The 14,801-nt window shown below is 55.3% G+C and overlaps 1 protein-coding gene across 1 annotated transcript in view; it reads left to right on the top strand.

Moving 5' to 3' along the window:
- The window catches only part of PRKCA (protein kinase C, alpha), a 176,527-nt gene that overhangs the window by 103,211 nt on the left and 58,515 nt on the right, over nucleotides 1–14,801 (top strand). The gene's annotated exons all lie outside the window — the stretch shown is intronic.

Here is a 14,801-nt window from a genome sequence, read left to right as displayed (position 1 = left end):
CAGGGGTGACCCCGAGGTTCACGGTGACCCTTGAATTTTTGTGGATGCCGGGGGCGGGGAGGGGCGGGCAGCCCCTCTGTCGCCTGGAGGCTCTGTGCGGGAGCTTTCCACAGCGCCCGGAAGGCCTGTGCGGTGGGACTGCCGTCTGGGGCTGCCAGCGGGGAGGAGCTGCACCCAGCCGCTCGCGGAAAGGAAAAGGCATTAGCTGGAGGTCATTTCTCTTAAATAAAAGCTTGGCTGTGGGATTAAATGCAGCTCAGGGGCGCAGGAGGGGACAGAGCCCGTGTGCTGGTCCTGGTTTGGGCTGCGGAGGGCAGGCTCAGGCAGCTGCTTATTCGGGTGCGTCCAGATTGACCGTCATCAGTGAGCTATAACACCTTTGATCACCCTAGTTTCCGTGTTCCCATCAGATCCCTCCACTTCTCAGTAACTCTCAACATTTGCGATTAACAAGGCATCTGGGTGTTGTGTTTGGAGACCAGCAGCCTTTCACCGATGGTTTTAGCATCGAGGGCGAACTTGATCAGTTTTCGTGTTGGTTGAGAGGATGCTGACGTGTTCTTGAGTGAGTCTCAATCTTGGAAGAACCCACCCCAGGCTGGGCCAGTGCTTGACGTCCAGCGCCCCTCTGCGAAGGCAGACGGGAACGGCCTTGAAGCTGAAAACACCTCGGCCTGCGTGTCCGGAAGATGCTCGCATGTTGGCCGGTTCAGACGCGTTGCTTCCGGGAGACGGCCAGCATCTTTTCAGTGACTCCTTTATCCTCTGTTCTTCCCCGACTGGACATTCCCACGTCCCGGTGCCCATGCCTGTGTGACCCCGTCGGCAGCTGGTAGCTCCCCTCCCCAGGCATGTCCCTTCCGCCCCCGCCACCCCTGACACTCAGAGTTCTCACTGAGGAGAAGAGCTCTGTGCCCTTCCCAGGGGCAGGCTGGTTCCACCCGCTCACCTCTGTTGTGCTGTTCATGGGCTGCTCCAAGTGGCTCACTTGTAAAGAACCCGCCTGCCAGTGCAGGGCACTCTAGAGACGTGGGTTCCATCCCTGGACCGGGAAGATCCGCTGGAGGAGGAGATGGCAACCACTCCAGTTTTCTGGGAAACCCCGTGGACAGAGGGGCCTGGAGGGCTACAGTCCACAGGGTCACAGAGAGTTCCAGGACTGAGCCCACACAGGTGGGGCAGTGCACCCCGCTCCGTCAGGAGCATCACCCACACTCCGCGCGGTTGTCTCTGTGAGGCCCCTCCAAACGCTTCATGCTCTGCCTAAGATGGGCTGCTTTCTCCTCACGCCCTTGACACCATCTGCCACGTGGCTGTGCGTTTATTACTACTTATGTGCTCATCTCCCCCGGCCAGACCATTAGCCCTTTGAGGTCAGAGATGGCATCTTATCTCCCGTTCCCAATGCCTTGAATCTGTGCCTGAGATGTGTTGAGTAAATGCTGATGGTGATGGAAGGTCCCAGTGGGCACAGCATTGAGAAGAACGACTCTGCTCTTCTCTGGTTGTGCTGGGTCTCGCTGTGGTGCACAGGCTTCTCTGTTGTGGCCTTAGCTGCCCTGCGGCCCAAGAGAGCTTAGTTCCCCAACCACAGCCCCTGCATTGGAAGATGGCTTCTTTATCCCTGAACCAGCAGGGAAGTCCCAGAGAGGACTCAGCGTTACACTGTGCTCCTGCATCCCAAATCTGAGCGAGTCTTGCCGTCTTAGCCTTCCGTCTAAATCACACAGAAGGGATCCCATTTTAGCCTATTTCATAAAGCCACGTGACTTCTGGGATCCTTCAGAGAAACATACATCCACCAAGAAGTGGTCGCATCTTCTCCAAGAGACGCGTCATTGCTTACAGCCTGACCGTGGTCCTCGTCCTGACCTGCCACAGTGGCAGAGCTAACCGTCCAGTGTCCACCGGCTGCTGGGTGCTTCCTGTGGACGGTCACTCCTGCAGGGCTCTGTGGGCAGTGACTCAGACCCAGCTTTCCACGCTGAGCACTCTGGGTGCTTGTGGGCAGCACCACGGCCAGGCTGGGGCAAGGGTCGCCAGTGTCATTTCCTTAAGGCACCGTTTGCCTCTGTTGTAAACACCCCAGTCTCCAAGCTCAGAGTGACACGGCTTCTTTCTCCTGCTCTACACGACCTCCAGTCCCTTTATAGAATTCTTTGTAGGAGCCTCAGCCCTCCTTCCGCTTTGACTTCAGTGACTCCTGCCACAAAGAAGCATTTTTAAAGATGGGCTTTGAACGCCTGCGTCCCCAGGAAGAGGAGAAACAAATTTGTGGGGCCTCTTTCAAGGCCAGCCCTGTAGCGTACAGGGGACGTTGACCCTGACCGAGCCGATCATTCTTGTGCCGGATTTTAATTGCTTTTAATTATAGGATTATCATTTAAGCACAAGATTAATTGCCATGAAATTATTGCGAGCAACTTGATCATCTTCTAGAAAATAAATGCCTTAGCCAAGTGAGGAGTCTCTTAGAGGCTTGAAAGTGATGTCGTTTTAATCACTTCCACTGAAACGTTCTTTTAACTCTTTAATGGGCAGAGATGTTATGAGGATCAGGATGGGAGAGGAATGTCCCTTCTGGTTCTGCACCGGAAGGTTGGGAAAATTCAGTACCCCGTACTGAGGAGTCATTTGGCTCCCCTCTGGAAATGTCCCCAAATGTGGAGACTTCTCCTCTCTTGATTCAGTGAATCTTCATGAGTGGGTGGTGGGAATGCTCCACCAAGAAGCTCGAGAAGCAGATCCTGTCTTTGGTCCAATCTTAGCCTATTCTGATGAGCCCACGTTTCCGCACGTGTGATGGACTCTGCAGCCAGTGGTGTGCGCGTGCTCCAGGCATCGGCATCGAAATGGGGCTGAGAAACCTGAGTGTGTTCAGCTCAACTTCCAGGCACCTCCCTCCGCTGTGAAAGAACACAGATTTCCTGAGAAGGCCGAGATTTGGCTCCTGGGGCTGTCCTAAAACATCCCAGTAGAATAGTGAGGGGCAGGGCCACCTGCGGGAAGCTCGCTCCCAGGCACCCGGGGACCCGCCTTCCCGAGGAGAACAGCCCCTGTAGCTGCCACCCACCCTCCTGGGTAATTAGCGCAGGGTTTGTGGTTAATTAAAGACAGTCAGGGTCCCTTTTAAAATCAAAGCAGGCATTCTTTCCCCATAATAATGAAGCGAGAACAGATGCAAGGCAAAGTTCCTATAAAAGTTTTCGAGGCGGGCTGCTGTGGGGAAAGTCATGGAGAGGAAGTGTGGGTTTGCCAGCTTAGACCTGCTGGGCCGGGGATGTCATGGAAGGAAATGCAGGCTTTGCTCAACAGCCGGGGTGGGGTGGGGGTGGGGGGGTCGGGGGTCTCTTGTTCTGGAAAACTCGCTCACTGGCAGCTCTTCCCCTTGGGGAAGTCTCTCTGCAGCTGGGCGTCCACGGCTGGGACTAGGGCTGCAGGACACGGGGATTGTTTTGGCTGTCCCTCACATCTCATGGGTGGCCTGGGCGATCACACGCAGAGGAGCCCAGAAGCCCAGAGGGAGCATGTGCTGGTGGGTTCCTGTCAGCCCTGTGCAGCCTCACGACCTCCCACTCACACGCCACCACCCCGCCCGACCCCAGACGCCCTCTCAGCCCCCGCCCCGAGAGACAGGGACCCTTGATGACGCTCAGAACCTCAAGCTCCTGAAGGATGCCAGTTTATTTTTGAAAAAAGAAAAATTCCTTGGCATACATCAAATGAGTAACACTCCATTAAGGAAGGATACAGGAACTTATGTTTATAGGATCATAAAAGTGATCTGATACAAAGAGCTGACTCACTGGTAAAGACCCTGATGCTGGGAAAGATCGAGGGCGGGAGGCGAAGGGGAAGACAGAGAATGGGATGGTTGGATGGCATCACTGACTCAACGGATGTGAGTGTGAGCAAGCTCAAGGAGATAGTGGAGGACTGGGAAGCCTGGTGTGCTGCGGTCCCCGGGGTTGCAAAGTATTGGATCCGACCTAGTGGCTGAACAACAGCAGGAACAATTTCAGCCAAGTCTGAACAGCAGATGCCTTCAAGGGACGTCTTGTTTGCCGTGGTGGACGTTCCCGCTAACAGAAGTGCTTGGGTCAAAGGAGAGGAGGGCCCCCATCCACCCCCATGGCCCAGGCAGAGGCTCCGAGGAGCAGAGTTTGAAAGGCACGGCTGTGGTCCAGCCTTTTATGTTTTGTCTATAAAAACCAAGGCTTAGAGAGGGAGTGGGACTATTCGGTGGGGTTTTGGGTTGTGAAGGACAAAACTCAATTCCAACCCACTCTTAGAAAGGAGAGATTCCCCCCGAGAAATTGGGTCTCTTGCGTAGCTCGTGGGCGGGGGCGCCCTGGGGCCCCGGGGACGCCGGAGGTAGGGGCGGGCCCTGCTCACCCGTCCTTCTCCAGCTGCTGCTTTTGTCTTTTTCACGGCAAGCTAGGCTGCCTCCACTCTGCGGGAAGCGCGGCCGACGTCTGCCTCTGACAGCTCCGTCTCTCCTGCAGCGTCAGGTGTGAATCCGTGGCCCCAGGGAAGGCTATGTTGGCTCGTGTTGGGTTAAGCGCCCCCTCTGCGCCCTGGACCCTGGCTGCCGGGCGGGGCTTATCGGAGGGCAGTCGATGTGTGCGGGAACAGGGCTGATGCTGAGCAAACAGAACGCCACACTTCATCAGCCAGGGTCGTGCAGAAAGGTGGTCAGGGGTGGGATGGGGGTGAGAACAGGGTCTTCGGCTTTGAGGCCTTTTCCTTTGACCTTGTTGCCTGTGTGTGAAATCACTGAAGAGCAGAGACGATGTCTAGGCTTCGGTTTGAAACTTGTTCATGACTCACAAGTCCCTTTGGAACAGATGAACGTATTCCCAGCGTGGCTGGTCTCCAGGGACAGGCAAGGATAAAGAAAAAGTCTGGACTCAGCCGTGTTTGTCCAACCCCGCCAGCCCAGACGTTATTCACCCCTTTTATGCGGAAGCCGTAGAGCAGCGCTCCGGGCGGTGTGTCCGCAGTCCTGATGGACAGGAGATCCTGTGACGCTGGTACCCTCTGAATCGGCCCCCTCAGGATGTAGGACGAGTGGCCCAGGAAGCATAGAGACCTGTGCTTGGGGCTGGAGACCCAGATGGAGCTCCCTCGCCCGCACTGTGGGCTGCTTGGCAGCACGGTCTGGAGGCCGAGCGGCTCTCTGGGTCCTGGCAGCTCTGCCCCTCTCACCCCCACGGCTTTGCTTTCAGGAAGAGTTCCAGCTGCGAGAGCGAACAGCTGGGGACGCGCTAATAATGCCTCCGAGTCTTAGCTTCTCTCTGAGAAATACCAAGCTACCTGGCTTCCCTCCAGCCGACGAAAGAAAAACAAGGTACATTTTCCCTGCGAGTCAGCCCATCAGGCTCCCCCCACGGTCAGGAAAATGACATGTCTCCTGCTTGGTATGTAAACCGTGGCAACTTCCCTCGGGCAGCAGGTGCCCTCACCTGGCCCTCTCCGAGCCCTTAGACCCCAGATGCCCGCCTCCTAGAGCCCCGTGGGGCGCAGACCCTTCCCGCCTGCATCTCTGGACTGAGGGCGCTGCCTCTCTGGCCTCCCTCCCATTTAACCTCCGCCTACCTCACTGCTGTGCCAAGATGGTGGTGGTAGAGGCGCCATGGCTCAGGGGTGTATGAAGAGCTTAGTTATTTTGCCGGATTAAAAGTTTTTCATCCAAGATCCTTGGCCCCTAGTCTTGCCTTTTTTTCGGAATTAATTTAGCCTCAAGTAGGCTCGATGCATGTGGTCGCCTTGGGAAGTTCCAAAGTGTTGACAGATGGGCTCAGTTGGAGAATGATCCCAAAGGTAGTGAGAGCATCGAGGTTTGTTTTTTCAACTGTGGCGGAGACGACCAGACGGTCTGACAGCTGAAAAGCTCATACCCCTGACCTGGGCAGTCTAGCTAATGTTTATCTTCAGCTTCATATTCTCAGATTAAAGACCGTGGTGGTAGCACAGATGGAAGGGCCTCGGGGAGATGGCTTGTTACTAAGGCCTTTGTCTCCTAAGGCTCTTGTGTTCCAGAAACAAATACTGATCCGAGCCCCCCAGTAGCCCCTGAGGGACACGTCCCTGAGAGCATCATTTTGAGACCATTTCTGGGGACCAGGAGTGTGCGGGCGCATCGCTGATCCCTCTGGTGATGGGACCACCCTGTGGACGGCAGGGCCCTCTCCTGCTGGCACGTGCAGGACCGTTGCTGGCCAAGCAGGCGTCATGGGCGATGCTCAGCATTGAATTCCTGATCGGGGAGCCCTGCAAAGGCCTCCTGAACACAGGGCTTCCCCGGACGAGCCAGCAAGAGCAAATCCTGCTCAAAGCCTTGGGTAAAGGTGACAGCGAGGAGGCTGGTTTCACTGGGCCTGGTCTCTCGAGGGTTCAGCTGCTTCCGGGTGAAGAGAGAGAGGAGCAGTAAACACCTCAATCTCTGCCGCACTGATGTGGCTGCTTATGGTTTTATTAGCAGCTGCCTGGGAGCCAGGCCCGACTTAATTTAATTTAATCTCCTTGGTTATTTTCAGCTCAGCTCAGTCTATTTTCAGCCCATATGGAGGGGAAGTCATCAGATGCAGGGGGTGGCTGGGGAAGGGGCGGGGGGCTGCCTTCCGTGCCCCCCAACCCAGTGACTCAGGCTTGACCCCTCCTTTCGAGGAGCCGGGTCCCCAGACCAAGTTCTGGCTCTCATCGAGTTCCTCTCTGGGCCATCACCTTGTTGCTCTGAGTAACCGTGAACACTGAGAATAAGAAGGGACGGAAGTTTACCCGGTGAACAGGAAAAGGGCAGCTGAAGAGGACTCGCCCTCAGTCAGGACACCGTGCCCCTAGATGCCCAAGGCTGTGTCACAACAGGTTAAGTGCAGGCATGGGCTCCTCTGGCAGCCCAGTGGTTACGACTCTGGGCTCCCAGTGCAGGGGGCTCGGGTTCAATCCCTGGTCAGGGAACTAGATGCCACATGGCAAAAAAAAAAAAAAAGTACAGGCTTTTTGCAAGAATTAGCAGAGTCGAATATGACAAGAGAAACGGCCTCTGATCAACAGAGCAGAAGCCACGTGACTGAATGGAGAAAAGATGGCTCATTTCAGAATGTTGTTCAGAGAGTTGTCTAAACATTTGGAAGAAAAAAATAAGGAAAACTCACACTGTACACCAAAATAAATTTCCAATGGATTTAAAAGTTAAATATATTAAAAAAAAAAAAAGACAGAATAATTGAAGAAAACTTAAGTGAATATTTGGCTAATCTCGGGAAAGGCAAGGATTTTCTGAATGTAAAAGAAATAGAAGAAGTGAAAAAGGAAGTGCTTGACAGGCTTAGCTGTATAAAGACTTGAGCTGCTGTGTTGCTGGAAGCATGGGGAGTGAAATCTAAATGAAGTTTGCAGCATACGAGACAAAGGGCCTTTGTCATTCCTTTACATCTAAAGAGGGAGAAGGCAGTGGCACCCCACTCCAGCACTCTTGCCTGGCAAATCCCATGGTTGGAGGAGCCTGGTAGGATGCAGTCCAGGGGGTCGCTAAGAGTCAGACACGACTGAGCGACTTCACTTTCACTTTTCACTTTCATGCATTGGAGGAGGAAATGACAACCCACTCCAGTGTTCTTGCCTGGAGAATCCCAGGGACGGGGGAGCCTGGTGGGCTGCCCTCTGTGAGGTCGCACAGAGTCGGACACGACTGAAGCGACTTAGCAGTAGCAGCAGTACATCTAAAGAGCTCTTGTGACCTGGTAGGAAAATGCTTTACCACCCTATAGGGAACTTGGACAAGGACGAAATCAAAGAAAAAGAAACACTGACATAGCAGGGGGGAAATAGTTAAGCCTCAAAAATAATCAAGGAAGCCACAAATACAAGGTTATTTTTAAGTTTTATCCCCACACCCTTCATAAAACTTTGATATGACTTCTGGGGGAGTTATTTGGCAATGCACATCAGAGTCGTGAATGATTTTACCCGCTCCGGTCCACTTCTAATAATAATGTGTGTCCTGAGGCAAAACAGAATTTCAGATGGATGTTGACACGGGAAGATGACCCGTTGCCATGTGATTACACAAAGGGGAAGAATTTTAATCTACATAGATGGCTGAGACAGGGAATGGATAAAATAGATCATGAGATAGCTAAAAAATGGGACGAGAGCCTTTCAAAATGCTTTCAAAACATACCTTGTTGTGTCATAAAGGCGGGTTCCTACGCTGTGTTCTTAGGGAGTTCCCTGGCTGTCCCACGGGTAGGACTCCGTGCTTTCTTTGCCGAGGGCCCAGGTTCAATCCCTGGTCAGGGAACTAAGATCCTATAAGCCGTGTGGTGTGGCCAAAAGAAATTTAAAAACCGGAACAAAACCAACAAAAAGCTCCTCTGTTCCTAGACATAGACTCTATAAGAATAAATGTTTCGGTGCAGATAAGCGCAGAGCAAAGAGCCCGGTGGTAAGAGAAGGTCTCTTACAGCAGGAGCTTAGGTGGTTTTCCTTTTCTTCTTAATGCTTTTATGTGTTTTAGTTTTTGAATGACGAGTATATCCATTCCTCTCATAATAAGAAAAAGTTTCTTTCTTAAGAAACTCTTTCTTAAGAGTTTCTTGTTGTTTATACAGAATCATCTGGGCTCCCATAACCTGGAAAATATCATTTCTCCAACAACCAGATTCCATTTCCTCTTGCAACTTTAAGGTCATAGAAGTTTAATAAAAATTGTTATTTTCCACTAACTGGAAGAGAAAAAGTAGTGAAACATTTATGATTCTTGTTCAAGGACCAAAAGTTGCTTTTTCTCATCTCAGACCAAATTCTCGTAAGTTCTCTTTCATTCGTTCATGGGATTTTGGTGGTAGAGTTGCTGACTCGGGTTTTTTCTGGTCTGTGGATGGCACTGGATTTCCTGGGACAGAAATTACATTCTTATCATCAAAGCATGGGCCTCGCCAGCGAGACAGAGCGTTAAGTGAATCAGCCCCAGCTCTGGAGTGGGGCGGGGAGGGCTGAGCAGGTGGACGTTCCTCTTGCTTACATTCCTCACCTTTGTCTTTGGCCATAAAGGAAGCAAAGATGATGAAATGTATGGGCCGCATATTCTTAACATGTGCATGTGACTAAGTGGCTTCAGTTGTGTCCGACTCTTTGCAACTCCATGGATGGTAGCCCACCAGGATCCTCTGTCCATAGGATTCTGAGGCAAGAATACTGGAGTGGGTTGCCATTTCCTCCTCCAAGAGATCTTTCCAACCCAGAGATCAAACCCAGGTATCCTGTGGCTCCTGCCTTGCAGGCGGGTTCTTTTACCACTGAGCCACAGGACATGGAGCAGATCAAATCCAGAATTCTGGAGGTTTCAATACAGACAGTGCAAGCAGACAACACGTGCAATCAGATCAGATGGAGCAGAGAGACAGCGCCAGGGGCCCAGGCTGTTCTCCGAGTCCTGGTCCATCGTTACTCAGTCAAAATCGCTCCTGTGGCCAATGCCGCCTTGCATTTTATTCCCGAAATCCAGAGGAGTTCCGTATGGGACTTCCCTTCCCCAAGTGAGAGGGGTCCTTTCCGGCTTGTTTCCCCTGAAAGCTGGGGCCGCGTCGTGTCCTTTAAACCTCTGTGGGCCCAGTGACCCTTCCTTCTGAGCAGTTAACATTTTCCAAAACATACCGCCTGCTCTGGACCCGACTTTATTCTCCACTGAGAATGCCTGTGAGGCTTTTCCTTGTCCGAGAGTCCCTCCGAATGGACGCTTTATGAACTGCAGCTGGAGACACGGCGTTCACCACCTCTCCAGTCAGCTGTAGTGTCTCAGCCCAGAGAATCTCTGGATCTCTCATAGGTCTGGACCAGGTGCGGGGAGACGCCCCACCAGGTGGGGCCTGGAGCTGCCCCTGCTCTCAAGTTGCTCTGAGTCTCTAGACTTGAAGCTCCAGTGGGCCAGGCAAGCGCGGAGGGGAGGTTGGAGACGATGGGTCTGGCACCAAGGTCCAGGCTGAAGCCCCGGGAGGGCTGGGGAAGGGGCAGGTCCCTGCTGGCCAAGGACGGGACAGGGTGCCAGATAGGTGGAGGGGCGTGGAGGTTCAGGGGTCAGGAGGCAGCTCCCAAGCTTGTGTCATGAGCTGCATTCGGCAGCAGGGATTCAGTCATCAGCATCAGAGCGGGGGCTCCCCGGTGGGGGCTGAGCATCGGGACCAGGCAAGTACCGAGCACGCTGTGTAGGGTGCGGTTAACTGTTTGACACGTTCAGTAATCAGCCCATCGGGGCCAGGCCGCATCCCTGGGTGCGTGTGGAACCGGGCGTGGAGCATCCCCAGAACCGAGACAGAACGTTTCAGTAGCAGAGCACACAGGCTGTTGCCCTCATTTCTAGGTTGGGCGCCTCCAAGACATAATGTCACTCAAGCCTCAGAAATTCTCTCTGTTCTAAAGTCACAGTGATGTGACTTAGCGTCTCCTCGGTCACCTACTGGTGACCAGGCCTGTGAGCCCCCATCCTCGGCTCCCCACCACCTCTGGCTCCATCGCTCCTTCCGCCAGATCGAGCCTGGTCCCTTGGGGTACCCACATGCTCATGGAGAACTGGGGGCCCAGTGGGCAGCCCTCCCCTCAAAGGCCTCCCATCTAGGAGCTGCCCTGGCCAGTCCTCACTGCCTATCGCGGGGCCGCCCTAGACCCCTGCCCACCTGCAGGGGGATGCTCCCTCCTGTGTAGACACTGGTCCTGAAGGGCGTGGAGAAAGGAGGGTCCCTCCGTCCTTGAGAGCCAGGCGCTGAAGGCACACAGCCCGGGGCCTGCAGGCGCCCAAAGGTTGTCATAGAAACCGTAGGCCAGTGCTCCAGGAGCTCATGGCTTAAAAGAGGAGGAGGACTCTGCCCAGAGCGCCCTCAGGGGCCCTGTCGCCCGGCAGTGTGGACACCTGTGGGCGCTGGGAGGGGACCCGGGCGCTTTACCCTCTGTGCCCGGCCCTGGTGCCAGTCAAGGCAGCCCGGGCCCTGCCTACCAGGTGACCTGAGCCGCCCGCCGGCCTGGGACCTGGCTGGTTCTGACCTTTCCCAGGCCCGAGCTTGCCCGTCGACCCCTCCCGCGACCCCCATGCTGGCCAGGGCTCGTCTCTCTGATGGCTGGAGAGGCTTGACTCAGAACCGCCCCACTCCGGGCGCCGCGCCCACTGCTAGACAGCTTGGCCGCCCCCTCAGCGTCTCGTGCCAGGGATGCTGGGTGAACCCTCCTGTTCCGGAAGCAGCCCGCGTCCCCCACCGGCTGCGTTTGTGGGAGTCCTGGCTCCTGGAGCCAAACCCCCTCCCCCAAGACGCGGCTCCTCCTCTCGCAGCATCGTCAGAGGAGCTAAAGGCGCGGCGGGGACAGGCCTTGGGGACATGGCGTCCTCCTGGCCCGCGCGGGGAGGCCCATTTGGGGCAGTGAGGGCCGAGCCCCGGGGGCTCTGAGAGTCATCTTGTTTGACCCAAGGGTCTTGGCCGACGTGCTGAAGGGACGATTCCAGAGGAGGGCGGACGTTCCCGGTTAACACCAGGTGGACCCTCAGTCCCGTCACCAGCGTCCTGATGAGAGAGGTGTGGTGGGGGCTCTGACACACAGGAGGGGCGGCCTGGGGGCTGAGCAGAGGCCGGAGCGACGTGGCCGCCAGCCTGGTGAGGCTGCGAGACACAGGGGCAGCTTCTTCCCTGGAGCCTCCAGCCAGAACGTGGTCCTGCCAGCACCTTGAGTTTGTTTTTTTTTTTTTCCAATTTTAGTTTTATTTCTTTAACACCAAAACCGTTCTGTATTGAGGTTTGGCCGATTAACAATGTGATGCTTCAGATGCACAGTGCAGGGACTCAGCCATCCATATATATGTGTCCATTCTCCCCCAAACTCCCTCCCATCCAGGCTGGCACACAGCGTGGAGCAGAGTTCCCTCTGCTGTACAGCAGGTTTCCAACACCTTGGTTTTATCCCGGTGATTCTGACATTGGCCTCCAGACCTGTGGGAATAAATCTCTGTTATTTTAAGCCACCGAGTTTGTAGTCACGTGTCCCAGCAGCCACGGGAAGCTGATCCTGCTGGACCCACAGGACAAGGATGCCTGCGTCCTGATGGTGGGAGCAGGGAAAGCTGGAGGTCATCCCTGCCCTCCTCCAAGGCAGGACGTTCTTCCCCGCACCCCACTCACTGTGGGGGCGGGCGGGGTTGGAGGAGCCTGCCTCGCCACCAGACCTCAACATCTCATGGACCAAAGCTCCCCTCTCACTCCATTCACTGTGCTTCTCCAGCATGAGACTAGTGGGTGCTTATTGGGCAAATAAAGAAAATAAAATGAAAATACAGCCCACCCACCAGGCTCTCGTGGTGCACACAAGGGATCTTTCAGAGGTTATCGGCGGGGCGGGGCAGGGGGGACCGAACCGGTTTGGACACACATCATGCTATTTTGTCGAATGTCATTTACCCTCATTCCAGGATTTGTTTTTGTGATCTTAAAAAAATCCCTGCCTTCGAGCACAATTACCCCGCTCGCGGTACACCCACGGCAGCTGTCTCTTCTCCCTGTGTTTTCCCGGCGCCGTTTGTCTTAGAATTAGCGTCGCACACAAAGCATCGCTCCTGCGCGTGCGTAGGCACAGCGCCCGTGGCCTCCTGGGCCAGGAGCACCGGATGCTCTCGGGCCCGAGTCTCGGTGACATGTCGTCTCACGGGGTCCAGGCACCAGCCTGTCGCTTCTTAGGCTGATGTCAGCTGGTCCCTGAGGCCCTGCCGTAGAGATTACTTGGCAACCAGAACACCCCAACCACTGAATGATTTTAGAATCGCACCCCCGAGAATGAAGGCTGAGTGCTGAATAACTGATGCTTTTGAACTGTGGTGTTGGAGAAGACTCTTGAGAGTCCCTTGGACTGCAAGGAGATCCAACCAGTCCATCCTAAAGGAGACCAGTCCTGGGTGTTCATTGGAGGGACTGATGTTGAAGCTGAAACTCCAATACTTTGGCCACCTGATGTGAAGAGCTGACTCGTTTGAAAGACCCTGATGCTGGGAAAGATTGAGGGCAGGAGGAGAAGGGGAAGACAGGATGAGATGGTTGGATGGCATCACCTACTCAATGGATATGGGTTTGGGTGGACTCTGGGGGAGTTGGTGATGGACAGGGAGGCCTGGCATGCTGCAGTCCATGGGGTCATAAAGAGTCGGACACGACTGAGCGACTAAGCTGAACTGGACTGAACTGACCACCACACTCACACCTCTCAGTCGGGTGGAGTGAGCCCTTCGGCCCCTCCCGTTCTCCAAGGGAGAGCTTCATTTTTCAGCCCAAATTTGTCATCTCTTGTGATACTCAGGTTGCTTTTTTAGGGGAGTAGACCTTCTGTGTTGTGCTTAAAAACCTGGGTCACACTTCTCCAGTGGTCAGGGCCCCTGGAACCTCCTGTCTCAGTGAAGACCGTGGAGCTTGGGCGGTGGGATGAGGCTGGGACTCTGCAACCAGGGTGTCATGCGTGCTCATGTCCTGCTGTCTTTTCTTCTCTGCTGCTTCCAAGCCGCCAACAGCAGAAGGCACTGTGTCTACCTGACTACATTTCCTTCTCCAGCCCTTCTGTGCCGCAGGAAATGTGCCTCTGCTGGCTGATCTAGAGGAAGCAGCAGCGGCTCATGAACTGCTGTTCCCAGCACTTGGGGTAACAGGACGGAGGTCTGTCTGGGAAGCGGGTCATGGGGCAGCCGAGCCGGGCACCTGCTTCTGTCCTGTCCTCTCTCGGCTGCATGAGGTTAGGTACTGTTTTACGGGAAAGTTGCTGGAGGGAGTCAGTGGTGTGTGAGGAGCACACGGCTGGCTGCTCTGTGGCTGGTCACCCTGGGCCAGCCTTCCGCCCCTCGGACGCTAGAGCAGGTCACCCTGGGCCGGCCTTCCGCCCCTCGGACGCTAGAGCAGGTCACCCTGGGCCGGCCTTCCGCCCCTCGGACGCTAGAGCAGGTCACCCTGGGCCGGCCTTCCGCCCCTCGGACGCTAGAGCAGGTCACCCTGGGCCGGCCCACTGCCCCTCGGACACTGGAGCAGGTCACCCTGGGTCATCTCGCCACCCCTCAGACACTGGAGCAGGTTACTAGAACATGGCCACACTGTCACCTTCCCGTGCTAAGGCTTCCAGGCAAGGACGGTGCCAGCCCTTGGTGGGTCTCCAGGTGCCCGAGCAGTGCTCGTCTCTGACCTCTGCCCTTAGGGCTCCACCTGAACACCCAGTGTGTTTAGCCCCTTTCACCTGTCCCCCGCCCCCACCGCCCACCACCAACACTGGCACCATCTTCTGAAATTCTTCTAAATTCCTCCTTTGACAATCACACTAAGCTGACAGTCTGTTGATGGGCTGGAGCAGTGGATCTTGCCAGCTTCCCCAGAGAACCACCTGGAAGCCCCCTGCCTCCACCCAGTTCTGACTCGGTTGGTGAAGCTGAGGCTGCCGTCCAGGGGCCACGCTGTGAGAGCTGCTGGGCTGAGAGTCTGGGCCCAGGGAGATGTGTTCCCGTGGTGTCCAGCTGACTGGGGGCCCCAGAGCTTTTAGCTGCGCTGGGGGGTAGAGTGAGGAAGGCCCCTGGCTGCGGTCCCTTCTCGTCAGACCGACAGGTGATTGACAGGTGTTGGCATCAGCCCTCCCGCACAGGAGCCTCCATCAGCTGCTCCGCGGAGCTGCCCCTCTGCAGGCGACATGGCCTTGTCTCCACTTTAGTTTCCATTTGCTTCTCCATCTCGAATGGGCACTGGGGCCACCCAGGGTCTTGGGAAAGGCTCCTGAGTCTTCCCCCTGGGTCACCCCCC

This window comes from Bison bison, unplaced genomic scaffold, assembly GCF_000754665.1.
Source record: "Bison bison bison isolate TAMUID 2011002044 unplaced genomic scaffold, Bison_UMD1.0 scf7180017864371, whole genome shotgun sequence".
Taxonomy (NCBI): Eukaryota; Metazoa; Chordata; class Mammalia; order Artiodactyla; family Bovidae; genus Bison; species Bison bison.
This window is presented reverse-complemented; position numbering and strand designations above follow the sequence as displayed.